The sequence below is a fragment of the Schistocerca serialis genome, chromosome 3 (assembly GCF_023864345.2).
Source record: "Schistocerca serialis cubense isolate TAMUIC-IGC-003099 chromosome 3, iqSchSeri2.2, whole genome shotgun sequence".
In the NCBI taxonomy this organism is placed as follows: Eukaryota; Metazoa; Arthropoda; class Insecta; order Orthoptera; family Acrididae; genus Schistocerca; species Schistocerca serialis.
In genome coordinates, this window is record NC_064640.1 from 1,021,612,280 (window position 1) to 1,021,632,788 (window position 20,509).

Sequence of the window (20,509 nt, forward strand, 5' to 3'; positions counted from 1 at the left end):
AGGAATTCTGCCTTAGGCTACACGCATTGTAATTTTGTTTTCACCTGGACATATTTCACCACTTTTAGTACTATGATTAGTGGATGTATTTATTTTCCTTCTGCAAAACCGTTGTTACTTGTTATCCCCTACAGAAACTTTTGGTACTAAGTATTTATATTGGTAAAATAAGTGATTATCGCCAAATATTTGACATTGGTTTGCATATAGTATAGATTAGAGACCTGTGTCACTATGTTGTTTCTTTACGACATGTCTAAAGGTTCTAGTTTTGTAATGCATTCGGAAATAAAATGGATGCACGCATTTATTCTTATACCTCATATGAAGCTCGGTAACATCGGATAGCGCAAGTACGAACTCGTCTCAAGCTATTTTTATTAATTTAAAAATAATGAGCCTCAATATGCAGTGTATTAAAAATAAAAGATTACAACTTGAGGTTGCCGCCAGTGAAGCTAGTATAGACTGTATTTGTGTTCAAGAACATTGGTGCAAGAATTATTAACTAGTAAACATTAGTCTTTCCCCATATAATTCAGTCAGTCATTATTGCAGGAAGGAAACAAGACATGGTGGTGTTTGCATTTATGTAAATCATGCAGTAAAAGTTAAAAACTTGTCTGTAGCTGAAGCTATGAGTGAAGAAAAACATTTTGAGGGTGTAGCAGTATAGCTGAATAAGCAAAAGAGTAAATTAATAATAATGTCAGTGTACATACCACCATGTGGTGATCCTGAAATGTTTAGAAATAAGTTAGAGGTATTGCTCAACATATTACATGATCAAAAAAATATATAATTACGAGTGGAGACTTCAATGTCAACATGTTAACAGAAAGCGCATCTAGAGATCAGCTGCTGAATGCTCTACAGAGCTTCGACTTGTATCCGCATATAACTATCCCTACAAGAGTAACAAACTCTTCGGAAAGTCTCATCGATAATTTCTTCACAAATATAGGAGCCATAGATACAGATGTAATTAAGGTCAACCTAGAAATATCCGATCACAATGCACTAATCCTTAAAATTCTCACTGCCCCAGTGTCCACAAATACTTCACATCAAATGTACAAAAGACCTTTATCCTCTAATAATTGCAGTCTTTTCGTAAGTACACTAGTTAACCAATCATGGGCAGAAGTATTGTTACAAACAAGCACGGAGATTGAAAACATCAAAGGTGGGACCTCTATTTGAAAAAGAAGATCCACATAAGGTAGTAAATTACAGACCAATTTACCTTCTGAAATCATTTTCCAAAATTTTAGAGACATTACTGAAAATCATACTCATAAGTTACTTAGATGCATACAAACTTCTGAACTGCAGTCAATACATCTTCTGTTCAGGCCACAGTACAGAATCGGCCATCCCTGCCTGTACTGAAGACATTCTCAGGAATATTGACAATAAAAAATGTGTAGTGGGAATTAACTTAGATCTATCGAAAACCTTCGATACAGTAAATCACCGAATTTTTTTAAACAAGAAGGAGGCAATAGGAGTAAGAGGAGTTGTGTGGAAATGATTTGAATCTTACCTTCAAGACAGAACTCAGGTTGTAGAAGGAATCTCAGATCATAATAACGAGAAAATCAAGTGGGTTTCAGATACGAAAAAAGTGGAAATAGGCGTCCGACGGGGCAGTGTTCTTGGTCCCTTATTATGGGAGAGTCACTGCTTCACAAGTAATTGACAGTTTCTGGAGAAGTTGAAATATAGTGGAGCCTGCATATAGTGATAAAAATTATTTTCGTCCCACATCGCCTGATATGTGATGCATGATGCAATATTGCCCCAATCGCAGGATATACACTATGTGATCAAAAGTATCCGGACACCTGGCTGAAAATGACTTAAATTCAGTGGCGCCCTTGGTGACAGCTTCTACTCTCGCAGGCATACGTTGAATAAGGTGCTGGAAGGTTTCTTGGGGAATGGCAGCCCATTGTTCACGGAGTGCTGCACTGAGGACAGGTATCGACGTCGGTCGGTGAGGCCTGGCACGAAGTCGGCGTTCCAAAACATCCCAAAGGTGTTCTATAGGATTCAGGTCAGGACTCTGTGCAGGCCAGTCCATTACAGGGATTTTATTGTGGTGTAACCACTCCGCCACAGACCGTGCATTATGAACAGGTGCTCGATCGTGTTGAAAGATGCAATCGCCATCGCCGAGTTGCTCTTCAACAGTGGGAAGCAAGAAGGTGCTTAAAACATCTGTGTAGGCCTGTGCTGTGATAGTGCCACGCAAAACAACAAGGGGTGCAATCCCCCTCCATTAAAAACCCGACCACACCATAACACCACCGCCTCCGAATTTTACTGTTAGCACTACACACGCTGGCAGATGATGTTCACCGGGCAATCGCCATACCCACACCCTGCCATCGGGTCGCCACATTGTGTACCGTGACTCGTCACGCCACACAACGTTTTTCCACGGTTCAATCGTCCAATGTTTACACTCCTTACACCACGCGAGGCGTTTTCTGGCATTTACCGGCGTGATATGTGGCTTATGAGCAGCTGTTCGACCATGAAATCCAAGTTTTCTCACCTACCGCCTAATTGTCATAGTACTTTCAGTGGATCCTAATGCAGTTTGCAATTCCTGTGTGATAGTCATGATATATGCCTGCCTATTACACATTACGACCCTCTTCAACTGTAGGCGGTCTCTGTCAGTCGACAGACGGGATCGATCAGTATGATTTTGTGCTGTACGTGTCTCTTCACGTTTCCACTTCACTATCACATCGGAAACAGTGAACCTAGGGATGTTTAGGAGTGGGAAAATCTCCCGTACAGACGTATGACACAAATGACACCCAATCACCTGACCACGTTCGAAGTCCGTGAGTTCCGCGGACCGCTCCATTCTGCTCTCTCATGATGCCAAATGACTACTGAGGTCGCTGATATGGAGTACCTGGCAGTAGGTGCAGCACAATACACCTAACATGAAAAACGTGTTTTTTTGGGGGGGGGGGGGGGGTCCGGATACTTTTGATCATATAGTGTAGTAGTTCCAAGACTTCATTTTTCGATCGAACTCCGCAAAAGGTGGCGGTGGCGTCTTGAATTGCAGTGGTTGTTGTTGTTAAGCATCGGTCTTGGTTTCTTCATGACCTACCAACAGCGCCACCATGAACTCCTGGGTTGTAGGCAGTCATTGTAGCACATTTAGCGTTGCTTGTAGGACGAGTTCCATTTGGGCTACGTATGAAAAATATGCTCAGAACAGTTCACAAAGACCATCCTGGAAAAGAATCATATTAGCAGTCCTCGAATATAGTAATCAGAGAATAAAGTCATGCAGTGTGGCCACAAAAATCAAGGCAAAGAATCTTGCACTCTAAATCAAGCAAAAATAAAAATTTCTTTCTCCTTAAGCTTTCTTTCTGTTTTCTCCAGTATTGTTTCTTTTTACTGTTCGCCCATTGTTGACGAGAATGCTGTGGGTTTGCACTGACGTTGTCAAAAATTTCCAGTTTTTCTCGTCGCAAAAATTAGTTCTGGCGAAAAATTGTCAACAATTTTTAAAGTTAACTAAAAACTTGAGTACCCAGGATTGACGTTCCGTAATAATATTTATTTAATAGTTCACTACGAAACAACTTTCGCCGTTCTAGGCCATCGTCAGAAATCCCAAGCCTGGTTCATAACGAACTATTAAATAAATATTACTGAGGAACATTCAAGTTTTTAATCTGCCCATGTTGTCCATGCACAAATGGAACAATTCATAAACATTAAAATTTATAAAAGTTTTTCTTCGTCGCCAAAATGCTGACTGCTGAAAACTGTTATCAATTTTTATACTTTTTCCTCGTCACCAAAATGTTGAGGTGACAACTTTTATTAACAATATATAAGCTGAATTCTCATCGCTAAAATGTTGTAAATGTAGTAACTGAATGCTACTTTTAATTCAGCCTAAACATCTACGGTATCATAAAAATGTTTCCCTGCTGTAGTCCCTTAAGGGTAGTCATTGCACGCTATGATAATTAAATATTTGTCTGTCAGTGCTGCACTGTAACAGATATGTGGCAACATAGTGAGAGATAACGAATAAAATTTATCAATAGTATGTTACAATATGATACTTAACTCTGATATAATATGATACCTGGTACCTGATGTCCTAGACCTAATATAGTGATATCTAAATAGTTTTGTCGTCGCTTGGTGGTCTGCAATTATCTCTATAACTGATGGTAGAGTGCAGACATTTTGTGAATATTCCTAGTTCTCTGGCCAAGTCAGAGGGTAATCGTCAGAGTCCTGTACCGAGCTGACAGTATGTGCAGTGCATTGTGTTTTGGTGCATGTCGGCGGAAGGATTTCCCTGTCCACTAGTGTGAGGCGGAAGCGAAGCAGTCCGCGACTGACAGCGCTCCCTCGGCAGACGTGCACGAGACGCTGAAAGAAGTGGCGCGGAAGCGGGAAAAAGTGCAGATTTGTGACCGCTGCTGCACAGACCTGAGAGTGGTTGTGCCTGTGTGGCGGTATTTGTTGTTCGCCTCTTACTTGGCACACGTAAAACCACCATAGGCTACCATAGATTATCATAAATAAGAGTAGAATATGATAGTTTTTATAGTAGCTTTGGACAAGTAAGATTGTATCCACAGTACCTATATGATAGGTGAGTTGCATACATGTTGGGCGTTACCTAATAACGATCACTTTCTTTACACATGCGATCAATGTCTTACTAGATACCCCTAAATCCCGGAAGCGTAAATCGTCCGGTAACGGAGGCGACATAAAGGGCTGCTTACGGACTAATTTTGTTCTACATAGCTATACTTCTACCTGTTACTTAAAAATAAACAGTATATATAGCAAATAGAACTTTGCAGTGTTTAATTAAGTTTTCATTCGAATATTGTTGACTTATCACGCGAAACAGAGAGATTTTGTAGTAAAAATTAAGAAAACAATACAGATTGTCATATAAAGCTAAAAAACGCAGTTTCCACAATGAAAAGGTAATTTAAAAAGAAGCGCAAAATGAAAACATATCAATACTTCGCCGAACTTACATAAAATATGTTTCTGTTATTCGTAAATAACAACAATAATTACACATATATTTGTTTATGCAAGCTGTACTTTCATCAGAAGAAATTACTTTGGTTACATAAAAGTGCAGAAGTTACGCGATCAACTAACTTTTATTAATTATAAAATTAAATTTGTATTGTGTTAGGATATAAAACACACAACGGACTAATAGTGAACGGTGTGCGGTTCTAATTATGTGCAAAACAACCATAGAATCAAAACGGAAAGCAAAACAGTTTGCTCCCAGTTTCTCTCTTACACATTCTTTTATGTTTCTTTCCCTACCAATGCTACCAATACTGCCGCTAATCCTACCATTTACTACTTTCATTTATGTAGTGCACCAAAGCTACCGAACCGTAATTTTGGTGGAGCACAAATCTATACACAATACATTCACATATGGAACATGGGAAGACCGATTCCCTGTAGGATTCTGGGTGAGCTGTTGTTAATAAAATTTTATTTTTACGATATCTACGTTAGGAGACTCAAGACTCACAGAAGTTATAACGACACTTCCGTAATTCCAGTATTCAGAACTTTCCGATTCATCATACTTGCAGAACACTTCAGTTTTTTATCTACAAGGGTGCGGACTTGTTAAAATTCACTTCGACTTTCACCTGGAATCTGTGCTCGTAGCATACAAAAGTTCCATTTCGAATATTAGTGCAGAAACTATAGCCACGGTCGCAGGTTCAAATCCTACCACGGGCATGGATGTGTGTGATATCCTTAGGTTAGTTAGGTTTAAGTAGTTCTAAGTTCTAGGGGACTGATGACCTCAGAAGTTAAGTCCCATAGTGCTCAGAGCCATTTTTTTTATTAAAACGGATCTTCGACAATTCCTATTGTAGGGGGTTGTAGAGGGGACTTAGTACATAAAGTTTTGTTGGGGAACTTATGCCAGGAAATTTACTATTTGGATATAAAATAAGTTTGAAGATCGGATTATTTCACAGTACGTACACAGGGGAGACAATTGGGCTCTGACCTGAGCGCACTGAAGAAGCTCATGGCGTGGGCAATGCTTCGAGTACTCCACGTTCGGTTCTCTTCTACGTGACGAAGGACGTCGTCTTCAATGTGCGTCCGTGTAGCACCCTGCTAGTTGCCAACGTACCAGTTTCCCACAGCCGATGTTGTAGTAGGACGAATATGGTGTGTGATGTCATAATTACCACAGGAACTGATGTCGGTGTCATATTCTCACTTTGTTTGCACGCCGCGAAGCGGGAAATCTGCAACTGACCCGATTTTCAAACTTCGTGTCCTTATCGTACGAGGCGGAGGAGAATAGTGTTTAACGTCCCATCAGCAACGAGGTCACTAGAGACGGAGCGAAACCTCACATTAGAGAAGGAAATCGGCCGTGCCCTTTCAAAGGAACCATCCCAGCATTTTCCTGAAACAATTTAGAAAAATCAGAAGAAACTTAAACCTGGATGGCCGGACGCTGGTTTGAACCGTCGTCCTCCCGAATGCGAGTCCAGCGCGACACTGCGCCACCTCGCTATGTATCATACGAGGCGCGGATAGTGAGAGCACATCACGCACGCACATTCTTTAGCAAAAAAACAAAAAGAGAAGCTGCTGGCAGCCAGAAACTGTAAACAACCATAAAGTGGGAAAAAAACACGGGGAGACGGGCATGCGTGTATTGTGTTATCCATCGAAGCGATCGGACTGTTGCGAAAGTGCTGTGTTGTTTCTTTTGTGTTTTCCTTTTCATCGCCGCGGGAGGCAGTTGCTGTGCGACAAGCGGGGAGAGCTCCTTCCTCTGAACGCGAATGAAATATTGTGTGTTCATCTGTGGCAGAAAATAAACTGATAATTTTTTAACTTCTGGTGAACCGCCAGCTAGTGCTACCAGGTTACGCGCTATCGCGTGCAACTCTTTTTGCTTATCATTCAGTCTACTACGAACGGAGATACTCAGCGGAAAACGAGAAGCACGAAGGAACTTCCGCTAGTTAAGATAATGTGACTGCACATATTCTCCCACTAACGGCTAAGTTTATCGAAATCTTGGAATTTCACATTATTTCCCTCCACATACAGGGTGATGCAGTAGACTGCGTAAAAACCAAACAGCCCGAAGGGATTACTGTGTACGGCATTTTGAAGATACGGAATGTGGGGTCACCGAAGCCAACTTACGGAGATATGGGTTGCAACACGTCTGGAGCCGTTGCACGCTGTTTGCAGACTAGGCAATCCATTCAGTTTTTGTCTTGACCTTTCCCCTATCCCCTGGCCTGACAGGTCACCCGAACTTAATCGTCTCGATTCTTTCCTGTCAGGATATCTAAAATTACTTTCTTTTTTCAGAACTCACTGAGCATCAACTTGAGATCGGTTGCTAAGACCATAATCCCCTTTCGTTAGATCTGCACCTCTACAAGGATGTTTCTAAGTTTGCACCAGAATCTCTAAGACCGATGTTATGGGTCTCATGGAGTTAGAGACAAACATTTGGCGCACGTGTCTACCGTTTGCAAATAAGTCTGTGATGTACTGCAATTATAGGAATGCACATTTCATAACAAACGAGAGATTTAAATAATATGAATGTATATGAAAAAACATGTTGATTGGTGTAGCTTCTGGGAAATCACACTGAACCTATCACTTGAAGCTGGATGTGCAGATTCCATGCTTTTTGAATATTGTCACTGGCGTCCATGAACTGATTCATAAGGTGTATAATGAAATCGAACGGGTGACGATATTGAGAGAGTTTAATTTTTTTTTCAGTTTCAAACAATCTTCACTGAGTAAACTGCAATGTAACTTAATAATCATCAAAGCAATAAAAGTTAAGACTATTATTAGGATCATACTTTTTATTGGTGTAGCTATTTTTACGTGGCAAATACACGATGAACTTCCTTTTTCACTCTGAATCTTGGAACTTTTCTTTCAATGGGACCAAAAGACCAACGTCAGCCTACCTAGAAGTTGAATAAGACATGTATCCCTGCTTTGCGTGATTTCATGTGTCATTTGCTTGCGTACTGCGTATGTGAGGCAGCATTGTGCTACTGTAAGGGCAGTCAAATGAAAGCGAGGCAGATGGAAAAAAGTAAGTAAACTGTTCATTATTTCAAAAGAAATCACCACAAGTGTTGATACATTTATCCCGCTATGAAACAAGACGGTTAATTCCTTCATGCCTGCGCGACCATCATTGTATCCGCCCACAAGTTGCCAAGGTTGTTTCGACAACGCTGCAGAAATTTTGGTGGGAACTCCTAACACGTCCTCCACACAGTCTGACCGCCCTCCACGCGGTTTCCATATTTTGGAGTCTTGAAGAAAGACATTCCTGGCCTTCGATTTGCTTCGCACTAAGAGGAGCTCGGCTGGAAACAATCGTGCTTCTTTAGGCAACCGCAAACATTTTCCCGTGAAAGAACTGACCTCTTATCTCACAGTTAGATAAATGTTTTAACGATTGATGCAATTACTTTTCAAATAATAAACTATATGCTTCTTTCCATTATCTCTTTTTCATTTGAGTGCCCCATGGAGTACAGTAACTGTCTAAATTGGTGTGTGAAGCTAAATTAAACCTAATACTGTGTACCGTTGCGTTATACAAACGAGAACACTCGACATGCAATTGCAGGAACACTGGATTGTATGGTATGTGTGTTGTCTATACATCGACTTGGTATTAAGTGCTTATGCAAAACTGAAATCATTATCGTAATGACTAGCTTCATTGGGTAAAGTCTGTACAGATCGAAGAACTGACACCAGATAATTCGCTTGAAATTGTTGATGTCGCTGCCACAACTGATATCAAGATATGGACACCATCACCCTTTGGTTTGTGATTCTCCAAAGGTAAATACTACAGATGAAATTAAAGAACTTTGGACATATCATGAGAGCAGAAGACTCGCAAGAAAAAGTTGTAATGGTCGGAAGAACAGAAGGTCGAATACGTAGAGAAAACCAAAGGATAAAGTTGATAGAGGGCATCAACGAAAACATCATAATACTTCTGAAAGACCTGAAGACCAAAACAACGTCCAGAAGTACTTGGTGAGTCATTGTTCATCATGTCACATGAAATCGGAGACGACTTGATTGACCATAACAAAAAGGTATACGTGTTTCTATAAAACAAAAAGCAAGAATTGTTTTGCAAAAACAGGCCGAACCCAGTTCTATAATTATTCACAAACTTCGGGACAACTGCGCTCCTCTACATTTTACTCTTCCCTCAATATTTTGTCGTTTTTAGAGCATTCCGCTTAAAATATATGTTCTAGCAGGAAATATTGTTTTACTGTTGAGTTCTGTTGTTAATTTTACTTGAAGCCGTGGAAGTACTAGACTACGCGTGAAATCGGGTACTTCGATGATAAGCGTGGCAGTTTTAAACGGAGTACCGTAGCGTCATCTCAAAGCACTGCTCCACCACTTCAGCGCACCTAAGGAGTGGCTACCTGTTATGTCATAGCAGAATGAGCTCTTATCACGGCTAAAAACAGACTCTAGCTGATATTTTCATTCAATGGCCAGATTACGAATTTTCATTGAACGGTATTTAGATTCACGAGTAAGCTCGCTTGACACGTGCAGCTGTTGTGATTACTAATTGTATTCTTCCGAAACTACTAAGAAATAAATGTGTTGGTTGGAACTGGTGTATACGTAGTGTCTACAGAGTGAGGTGGTGCAGTGTTTGAAATAATGGACTTATATTCGGGTCGAGCGTGGTTCATATTACCGTCAGGTCATCCGAATTTTCAGTATGAGACCATAACAGTCATTCCAGGGATTTCACTTGATGCTGAAAAAGCGGATACTACATCGACCAGTACTTCAGATTACGCCGCAGGGAAGAGGGAGCCATTGCTTCAGTGCCATTCGGCTATCTCGTGCTGTGCCAATGATAACTGTGATTCATCATTTGCTGCCCATGTGTCTGTCCAGCACTAAAACGGTTAATGGTCTCTGGCTAGTAGTTTCACTGCTGCTGCGCACAGGGGTGTCCTCGCAAGACGTACTGGAGCATCTATAACCACAGTAACTGCTTCTAATTTTAGGCATATTCGTAATAGACACTACCTCCAGGTACCTCGATGCTTCGTACCGCCTCAAGAAGGGCAATCTGGACAAGATCCAGACCTTAGGCACTTTCTGGATTTACAATGACGTCCAGATAAGACGCTGGCGTGTGGATACCTGGCAAAGTGAGAGGGACTCGTCTGATTAGGGCCGACGGGTCTAACACCCATTGATTCATCCGTTGTACCTTCTCCAGCCAATATGTTGTGGCGTTAAAAACCCGTGCCACTAAATATTCTTGTAGAAACTTCGTTCATGTGGCAAACGAATTCACCCAAAAACATGAAGCAACCTGAATTTGCATGTTTGGCTGCCACGTACTTCTGGGCGTGGGAAATTTCCTTTTATGATAGTCAGGTTCTCTTTGACTCACTATTTCCTACTTTGGTGCATCTGTATAGGCTAACGGAGGTTGTTCTTAGGAGCGATGTTTCCTTTATTCAAGTGGACGGGCTAGAGTTTAGCGAAGCACGCTAAACCCTCTTACTGTCCCACAAACTACCATTGCGTGCGAAATTGTAAACAGTGCTTCCATTAGTGATTGAAATCAAACAACACAGAAAAAAGTCATGCTTATCAAGTCACTTCTCATTCTTAATTTTATCACAATATGCTCACATTTCTTTAGCGGGAGAATAAAACTGCTACAATACCTATGGTATTTATTCAAAAGAAACGTTCTTTCTGACAACAAATGCACATGCAGTTGTGTTGGAACATCAGAGTACGTGAGGGTTTCAATGCAAAAACGATGTGGGTGAAGTAATGAGACGGAAAAGACATCAGCAAAAGCCTACACAACAAGTTCAGCTAAAGTGAATTGTATGAAGTACTAAGCGTCCTAATAAAAATGGTTCAAATGGCTCTGAGCACTATGCGATTTAACTTCTGAGATCATCAGTTCCCTAGAACTTAGAACTAGTTAAACCTAACTAACCTAAGGACATTACACACACCCATGCCCGAGGCAGGATTCTAACCTGCGCCGTAGCGGTCGCGCGGTTCCAGACTGTAGCGCCTAGAACCGCTCGGCCACCCCAGCGTCCTAATAAATTAGCATTCAAATGAAGACGTCAAACTATACCTGCGTTTTGGTCTAAGTCGAAATTCACTCCAGAATCGACAGTTAAAACAAGATCTCAGCAGGAGTTCAGCATCACAGACTGTAGGCAAGAGAAGAAAGACACATCACACTAAGCGAAGTATCATTCAACACGTTTCCGCTAGACACAATGACTAACGATTACAATGTTTTAGTCTATATCAAGTAGTTAATATGAGACTAGTTTAGTTTGAAAATGATTGCTGTGTCACCACCGTCGATGACAGTATGTAAATTATTCTCACCTGTAAAGAAATTAGTTAAGGCCTATATAGCGTTTTATCAAAATTCCAATTTTAGTATAGTTGTAAGTTTACAGTTGACCGTAACATTTGCATGTACGTTTTGTTGCGCCGTTGTGTCACCTGGCGTAGCAGTGGACTCCTGTGACCGACTTAGCAGGAGACTTAGTAGCAATGGTGACGCAAGACTCCTCAGCATCAAGGTGCGAATAGTTGTTCTTGCGAAAGAAGCCGTATTCAGTTTATGGTGACATTTGCAGAAGTACCACGTAGTGCTCCTTAAAGGAGAATTTACTACGCCATTACAGCACAGCCTGAACTGTAAACTTGCAGACAGAATTAAAGGACTGGAGCGGTCATTTCATTGTTGCCAAACTGCCACACCTGGTGCCTTGGCCCTGTCAGGCTTAGGAGTGACAAGCACTGCTGTTTCACAAACAACAGCATAGCGAGTTTGTATAAACATTACTCATTTTAGAGAAGCAGTATTCAGTCACCACCATGAGCTAGCCTATGCCAGGCGTCGCTGAGAAATGTGTCATCAAGCTTCCACCGACAGAAGCTACCCCAACTATCTGTGGCCCTGCAGTCCACACTGAGTCCGACTGCCGCTGCTTGTTGCCTACCGGCTGCTACCTAGCTACCATCTGCTACCGTCTACTTTCGTTGACCATGGTTCGAGCTGCTGTTCATCACCATGTGCTGGCAGACCGTGTCGCTGGTGGACTCTTTGTGCACGCGTATGTCATTGCTGTGGATTGTCACCATCTGTGCTCGAATATACACTCCTGCAAATGGAAAAAAGAACACATTGACACCGGTGTGTCAGACCCACCATACTTGCTCCGGACACTGCGAGAGGGCTGTACAAGCAATGATCACACGCACGGCACAGCGGACACACCAGGAACCGCGGTGTTGGCCGTCGAATGGCGCTAGCTGCGCAGCATTTGTGCACCGCCGCCGTCAGTGTCAGCCAGTTTGCCGTGGCATACGGAGCTCCATCGCAGTCTTTAACACTGGTAGCATGCCGCGACAGCGTGGACGTGAACCGTATGTGCAGTTGACGGACTTTGAGCGAGGGCGTATAGTGGGCATGCGGGAGGCCGGGTGGACGTACCGCCGAATTGCTCAACACATGGGGCGTGAGGTCTCCACAGTACATCGATGTTGTCGCCAGTGGTCGGCGGAAGGTGCACGTGCCCGTCGACCTGGGACCGGACCGCAGCGACGCACGGATGCACGCCAAGACCGTAGGTTCCTACGCAGTGCCGCAGGGGACCGCACCGCTACTTCCCAGCAAATTAGGGACACTGTTGCTCCTGGGGTATCGGCGAGGACCATTCGCAACCGTCTCCATGAAGCTGGGCTACGGTCCCGCACACCGTTAGGCCGTCTTCCGCTCACGCCCCAACATCGTGCAGCCCGCCTCCAGTGGTGTCGCGACAGGTGTGAATGGAGGGACGAATGGAGACGTGTCGTCTTCAGCGATGAGAGTCGCTTCTGCCTTGGTGCCAATGATGGTCGTATGCGTGTTTGGCGCCGTGCAGGTGAGCGCCACAATCAGGACTGCATACGACCGAGGCACACAGGGCCAACACCCGGCATCATGGTGTGGGGAGCGATCTCCTACACTGGCCGTACACCACTGGTGATCGTCGAGGGGACACTGAATAGTGCACGGTACATCCAAACCGTCATCGAACCCATCGTTCTACCATTCCTAGACCGGCAAGGGAACTTGCTGTTCCAACAGGACAATGCACGTCCGCATGTATCCCGTGCCACCCAACGTGCTCTAGAAGGTGTAAGTCAACTACCCTGGCCAGCAAGATCTCCGGATCTGTCCCCCATTGAGCATGTTTGGGACTGGATGAAGCGTCGTCTCACGCGGTCTGCACGTCCAGCACGAACGCTGGTCCAACTGAGGCGCCAGGTGGAAATGGCATGGCAAGCCGTTCCACAGGACTACATCCAGCATCTCTACGATCGTCTCCATGAGAGAATAGCAGCCTGCATTGCTGCGAAAGGTGGATATACACTGCACTAGTGCCGACATTGTGCATGCTCTGTTGCCTGTGTCTATGTGCCTGTGGTTCTGTCAGTGTGATCATGTGATGTATCTGACCCCAGGAATGTGTCAATAAAGTTTCCCCTTCCTGGGACAATGAATTCACGGTGTTCTTATTTCAATTTCCAGGAGTGTACATTTTGATTCACTACGATCCGGTGAAACTCGCACTGAGCTGTGTATTAGCAACAGATGCGGTGGCTGTCTATTCCAGCTGCCACATGCCACTTTGGTTCGGGTCGTGAGTAAGCACAACACTGCAGAAATGCTGACCACACTGCCTACTGACCAAGGCGAAGCCTCCGCCGCTTGCTGATCCGAGCACACTCACCGTTGGAATCTGAACTGTACATTGGGGCGTTGTCCACTACCTGGAGAAACCACAACTGGCATGGAATAACAGATTATCTGTAAATGCTGTTTTCGTGATGGGACACACAGCATCCGCCTAGTACCTATCCACTGCACCGCTGCAACCACGGCCAGGGTGGTGATACTTGAAAGTTGGCAATTATAAATGTGTTCAAATGTGTGTGATATCTTATGGGACTTCACTGCTAAGATCATCAGCCCCTAAGCTTACACATTACTTAACCTAAATTATCCTAAGGACAAACACACACACCTATGCCCGAGGGAGGACTCGAGCCTCCGCCAGGACCAGCCGCACAGTCCGTGACTGCAGCGCCTTAGACCGCACGGCTAATCCCGCGCGGCTGGCAATTATAACAGACAATTTTCTTAACTACTAGAAGGATTTCCTATGATTTATCTTCAAGCAGTCGCAGCATGATGTACTTTATTTGATTGACACCAGGTGCCACAGACAGTGGCGAATCCCTCTCCCCTATGGAGAAGGTACAGTTATAAGACTCCTGGTTTTTTAACTTGAAGTCCAATTCGCCCCCCCCCCCTCCCGTCCATGTTCAAATAGTGGCGACTGGTGCTGGATCGAGGTTGATGATACCATTAGTCTTGACAGAATGCTGCGCCACTGTTTGGGCGATGTCTCTGGGTGTTGTTTGTAGACAACCTGCCTTCAGTATAACTGCCATATAAATGGCCTACTTTGCCTTCCGGAAATGCTTCTGATTGTTCCCCATAGGGGTACAGAAGTGGCAGAACTGGTAGCAATTCCTGCAGTTATATATTCTTAATAATATGGCATCATTTGGCCCTCACCATTAGAAAAGCTGCGAGGCTGTCTGCAGTTGGTCTGTTTTTAAAGCTGCCATCTGGCCATAATTGTAGATCGACACTCTTTGCTCCAACATGACATAGACGGTCTTCGAAGATGGCCTGAAGACTCTGGAATACCTGCACCAGCGGCTGGACGATCACCGTTATGCCGTAATCCATTCATTCCTGGACGTTGTAACGACGCTCAAACACAGCAAGATTTAGAATGGGGTCGGACCCCGCGTCCATTGTAAGACCAGTTTAAAGGAACATTTACACGCAATATATTTTCTGAAAATGTATGGCCGCATTATTGTTACAGTCAACACTGTTGCAACGGTAGTATTGCCGTATCGCCTGGCCATATTGCTGATGGAGCAGGCTGTTGCAGATCGTGGCTGAAGTGTGGCCGGAGTGTTGCTGGTGTTATGCGCCTCAAGTTTAGAATATTTGATCTGGCCAGGCCATACATGTCTTTCTTCTCGGCGAATGCTTCCCTGCTACTCTCACTCTTGGTTCTTAAAGCTGATGGGCCTGCGGTGCCGAGTAATGTGATCTGAACCTTGAAACAATATGATTTCTTTTCAGTTCGAAACTTTGCCCGTGGACTTATAGGCACCGTATTTATTCGTTGTCTACTGTACAAACGATAGCACCACGAATTTCATAAATGTGGTACATCTACGATCAGATTTGTGATACATAGGAATTAGTGTATACAAAGACCACAATTTCTAACGAACTTCCTCGTTGCTTCTACCATATTAGGTGACAGTCCACTGCAGTGAACAGCAACTGTATTTCTGTAAAGACTTCTAAACATTTTGTAAGCTTCACCTCGCGCGTTTCCGTGCTCGCGAGCGTCAACTTGACAAATACCCTTTCTTCAGTACGATATTTAAATACATTACTTTCCATACAACATAGCACTTGTCGTATATGAATTGCATTGTGAAATTCCCAGTTCCTCCCCCTGTACTGCTGAACCACAGTAAATATCAAGATAAACATTTGATTCTAATCTCATACTTACTCACTCCACCGACTTCCTCGAGTCCATCTACCGCTGTTGCAAAATTCTGGTACCCAGAGGCATGTCGATCAGAAATGTCCTTTGAAATGGTACATCGAACTTCAGTACGAATCACCGGTAGCCAAAAAACGAAGGATAAGGGCCCAGTCGGGTATTATTAACACACTGTCTCTCATATTGGCATTGAGCGTACGAATTATCGAACCAATTACTTTTATGATAGACACAAAATCGCGTTGCAACCATCTGGTGAACTTCTGGAAAAAGTTCAAGCATTAAAGTTTCCGAATCAATTCACTTTCTTGTCAAAAAAGCATCTACATGGACAGATTTCTGTTTTTCTTACTATCCTTTTTCCTTGAGGAATGCAAAAGCAGGAGAGTCACATTCTCTTTAGTTCATTGCACGACAATGATCTACCATTGTAACCACTTCTGGTGCCGAGATCTTTTGCCACAAACAGTGAAACGCAACAGTTTTCGACACTATTGCTGAACGTGGAACTTGTTAGGTTGTAGAGCCTTACACATTTTATAGAACTGCTGTGACTGTACTAATCGTGTATTGCAGGTGTTGCCAATAATTCGGCTCGGGAGCCATATTCTGGCATGAATACCAAAGCTCTCAGCTTATAGTAATGGAAATCAATATAAAGGCATGGTTTCTGCGAAAGTAATGTGCAGTTTCTGGAGCATAGATGTATCGTATTTATTATGAAAGTAGTAGATACATACGATACATAAACAATCATGGCGAAATTACATAGTTTCTTTCATAACACGAGTAACAAAATAAGTTGTGTGCATTTACTGGATGGAAATTGGTATATAGCCACTGACTGTCTTGTTGTTCTTCTTCATTACCTCAAAAATTCTCTTCAGCATTGATTTTTTTAGGATCTGTAGTTCTTGCAGTGAAATAGTCGCTCGCTTTTCTCGTATCGCTCCTTTCAGCTCACATACGGTCTCAAATTTTCTTCCATTGCGATAAACACGCCTTCCAAGTATTCCCCAAATGTTCCCTATGGGGTTCAGATCCAGGCTACATGAACACCAGGGAAAGGAATCGATATCTTTATCTTAAAACCACATTTTTGTTGTAGTAGAAACATGCAACAGGTGTATTATCTTGTTGAAACATAAGACTTTCGTCCCCTAGGTCCTCATACATTCTAATCGATTCTGTCTCAGTGTACATATTAGAGTCAATTCTAGTGTTCACCCAAGCAATGCGTGATTTACCTTCAGTACAGAATGCTGCCCAAATCATAACACCTCCACCACCAAAATCTTTGCTCATTCTTAACTGCTGCTGTGTTCGCAGAGTATGCCAGTCATACTGAAATACATCTTGGCCATCTAAATTAAACTTCATCTCATCAATAAAGATCACTTTGTCCCATTCTCAAGTCCACGACATTTGTTTCTCAGCAAACTCCAGTCTTGCCTGTTTATGTTTGTGTGTTAGAGCAGGTTTCTGCGGTCGTTTCTTGAATGTAAGATGTTTTCATTTGGTAAAATTTGTCGTACACATCTGACAGTTACTGGCAGCTGTCTATCAGTAGCGAGTTCGGGAGAATAACGGTTGGTGGCCCTGCTTTGCGCAAAAGTAGCTGTTTTGATGCCTCAGATAATTTTCTACTTCGCCCATATTTTCCGTTCTGTCCATACCGTGTGCCGAATCTAACGAAGTATTTGAACGTTCCAGCTTCTTGGCGATTTGACAATTAGTGAGTCCCATTTCCATCTACGCACAGATTTTTGCTTTTTCATCAAGTGCTAGCTTTTTCCGCGTGGCTATGTCAGAGTCCTGGTTTATGTATACAACATACATTGTCACTAGTAGCGTATGTTTTCTAACTGCAAGAAAGGCACGTACACACACACAAACACCGCACAGAGCCGACTACCTTTATACCAAGTTCCACCCTCTACCACCTGAATCGTTGATGTCTTGTTATACACTGTATTACTGACATCATCTGCGATACAGTTTGACTGCATCTGTCAGTATACTGGATCTCATACTATTACATTCAGGGTGTTACAAAAAGGTACGGCCAAACTTTCAGGAAACATTCCTCACACACAAATAAAGAAAAGATGTTATGTGGAGATGTGTCCGGAAACGCTTACTTTCCATGTTAGAGCTCATTTTAGTTTCGTCAGTATGTACTCTACTTCCTCGATTCACCGCCAGTTGGCCCAATTGAACGAAGGTAATGTTGACTTCGGTGCTTGTGTTGACATGCGACTCATTGCTCTACAGTACTAGCATCAAGCACTTCAGTACGTAGCATCAACAGGTTAGTGTTTATCACGAACGTGGTTTTGCAGTCAGTGAAATGTTTACAAATGCGGAGTTGGCAGATGCCCATTTGATTTATGGATTAGGACGGGGCAATAGCGGTGGCGCGGTACGTTTGTATCGAGACAGATTTCCAGAACGAAGGTGTCCCGACAGGAAGACGTTCGAAGCAATTGATCGGCGTCTTAGGGAGCACGGAACATTCCAGCCTATGAGTGGCCAAGCGGTTCTAGGCGCTTCAGTCTGGAACCGCACGACCGCTACGGTCGCAGGTTCAAATCCTACCTCGGACATGGATGTGTGTGATGTCCTTAGGTTAGTTAGGTTTAAGTAGTTCTAAGTTCTAGGGGACTGATGACCTCAGATGTTAAGTTCCATAGTGCTCAGAGCCATTTGAACCAGCCTATGACTCGCGACTGGGGAAGACCTAGAACGACGAGGACACCTGCAATGGACGAGGCAATTCTTCGTGCAGTTGACGATAACCCTAATGTCAGCGTCAGAGAAGTTGCTGCTGTACAAGGTAACGTTGACCACGTCACTGTATGGAGAGTGCTACGGGAGAACTAGTTGTTTCCGTACCATGTACAGCGTGTGCAGGCACTATCAGCAGCTGATTGGTCTCCACGGGTACACTGCTGCGAATGGTTCATTCAACAATATGTCAATCCTTATTTCAGTGCAAATGTTCTCTTTACGGATGATGCTTTATTCCGACGTGATCAAATTGTAAATTTTCACAATCAACATGAGTGGGCTGACGAGAATCCGCACGCAATTGTGCAATCATGTCATCAACACAGATTTTCTGTGAACGTTTGGGCAGGCATTGTTGGTGATGTCTTGATTGGGCCCCATGTTCTTCCACCTACGCTCAATGGAGCACGTTATCACGATTTCATACGGGATACTCTACCTGTGCTGCTAGAATATGTGCCTTTACAAGTACGACACAACATGTGGTTCATGCACGATGGAGCTCCTGCACATTTCAGTCGAAGTGTTCGTACGCTTCTCAACAACAGATTCGGTGACCGATGGAATGGTAGAGGCGGACCAATTCCATGGCCTCCACGCTCTCCTGACCACAACCCTCTTGACTTTCATTTATGGGGGCATTTGAAAGCTCATGTCTACGCAACCCCGGTACCAAATGTGGAGACTCTTCGTGCTCGTATTGTGGACGGCTGTGATACAATACGCCATTCTACAGGGCTGCATCAGCGCATCAGGGATTCCATGCGACGGAGGGTGGATTGCATGTATCCTCGCTAACGGAGGACATTTTGAAAATTTCCTGTAACAAAGTGTTTGAAGTCACGCTGGTACGTTCTGTTGCTGTGTGTTTCCATTCCATGATTAATGTGGTTTGAAGAGAAGTAATAAAATGAGCTCTAACATGGAAATTAAGCGTTTCCGGACACATGTCCACATAACATATTTTCTTTCTTTGTGTGTGAGGAATGTTTCCTGAAAGTTTGGCCATACCTTTTTGTAACACCCGGTATACACTGTGCGCAAGTATTCCAACCGACAATTTTAATTTTCCTACAAATATTCGTGCCTTCATATTGATTTCAGCTACTGTAGCTGCACAATTACCCCACCGCTATGGCACGTCTGAGAAGGATGAGGAGGGGGAAGGGGAAGAAACTGCATATGGCAGTGCAGTCGTACTGGATACGACTTGGCTTTACGGCTGATCCCGGCGGAGGTTCGAGTCCTCCCTCGGGCGTGGGTGTGTGTGTTTGTCCTCAGGATAATTTAGATTAAGTAGTGTGTAAGCTTAGGGACTGATGACCTTAACAGTTAAGTCCCATAAGATATCACACACATTTTTTCGACTTGGCTTTATATTTCACATTTCTGAACGACATAGCACTTGCCCGCGGAAGGCAAAGGTCCCGAGTTCGAGTCTCGGTGCGGCACACAGTTGTAATCTGCCAGGAAGTTTCATATCAGCGCACACTCCGCTGCAGAGTGAAGATTTCATTCTGGAAACATGCCTCAGGCTGTGGCTAAGGCATGTCTCCCCAGTATCCTTCCTTCTAAGAGTGCTAGTTCTGCAAGGTATGCAGGAGAGATTCTGTGAAGTTTAGAACGTAGAGGAGACAAGGTACTGGCGGAATTAAAGCTGTGAGAAGTGGTCGTGAGTCGTGGTTGGGTAGCTGATGTCGGCATTTAGCCGTGACACGGCGCGCTGAGCAGCGCGTCCGCACGTGTTTGTTTACTCACTGCTCGAGTTAACTGCGTTCGCTGTTGTGATTTAGAGCTCTCACTAGATATGGCGTTCTCTTACCGCCAGCCGAAGGTGAAACTCACGTTCCACGATTCCTATGCGCGTCCGGAGGCTTCTGAAATCGAACGGTTTCTGAGAGACGACATGGATTGTAAGCTTATCTGTCCAT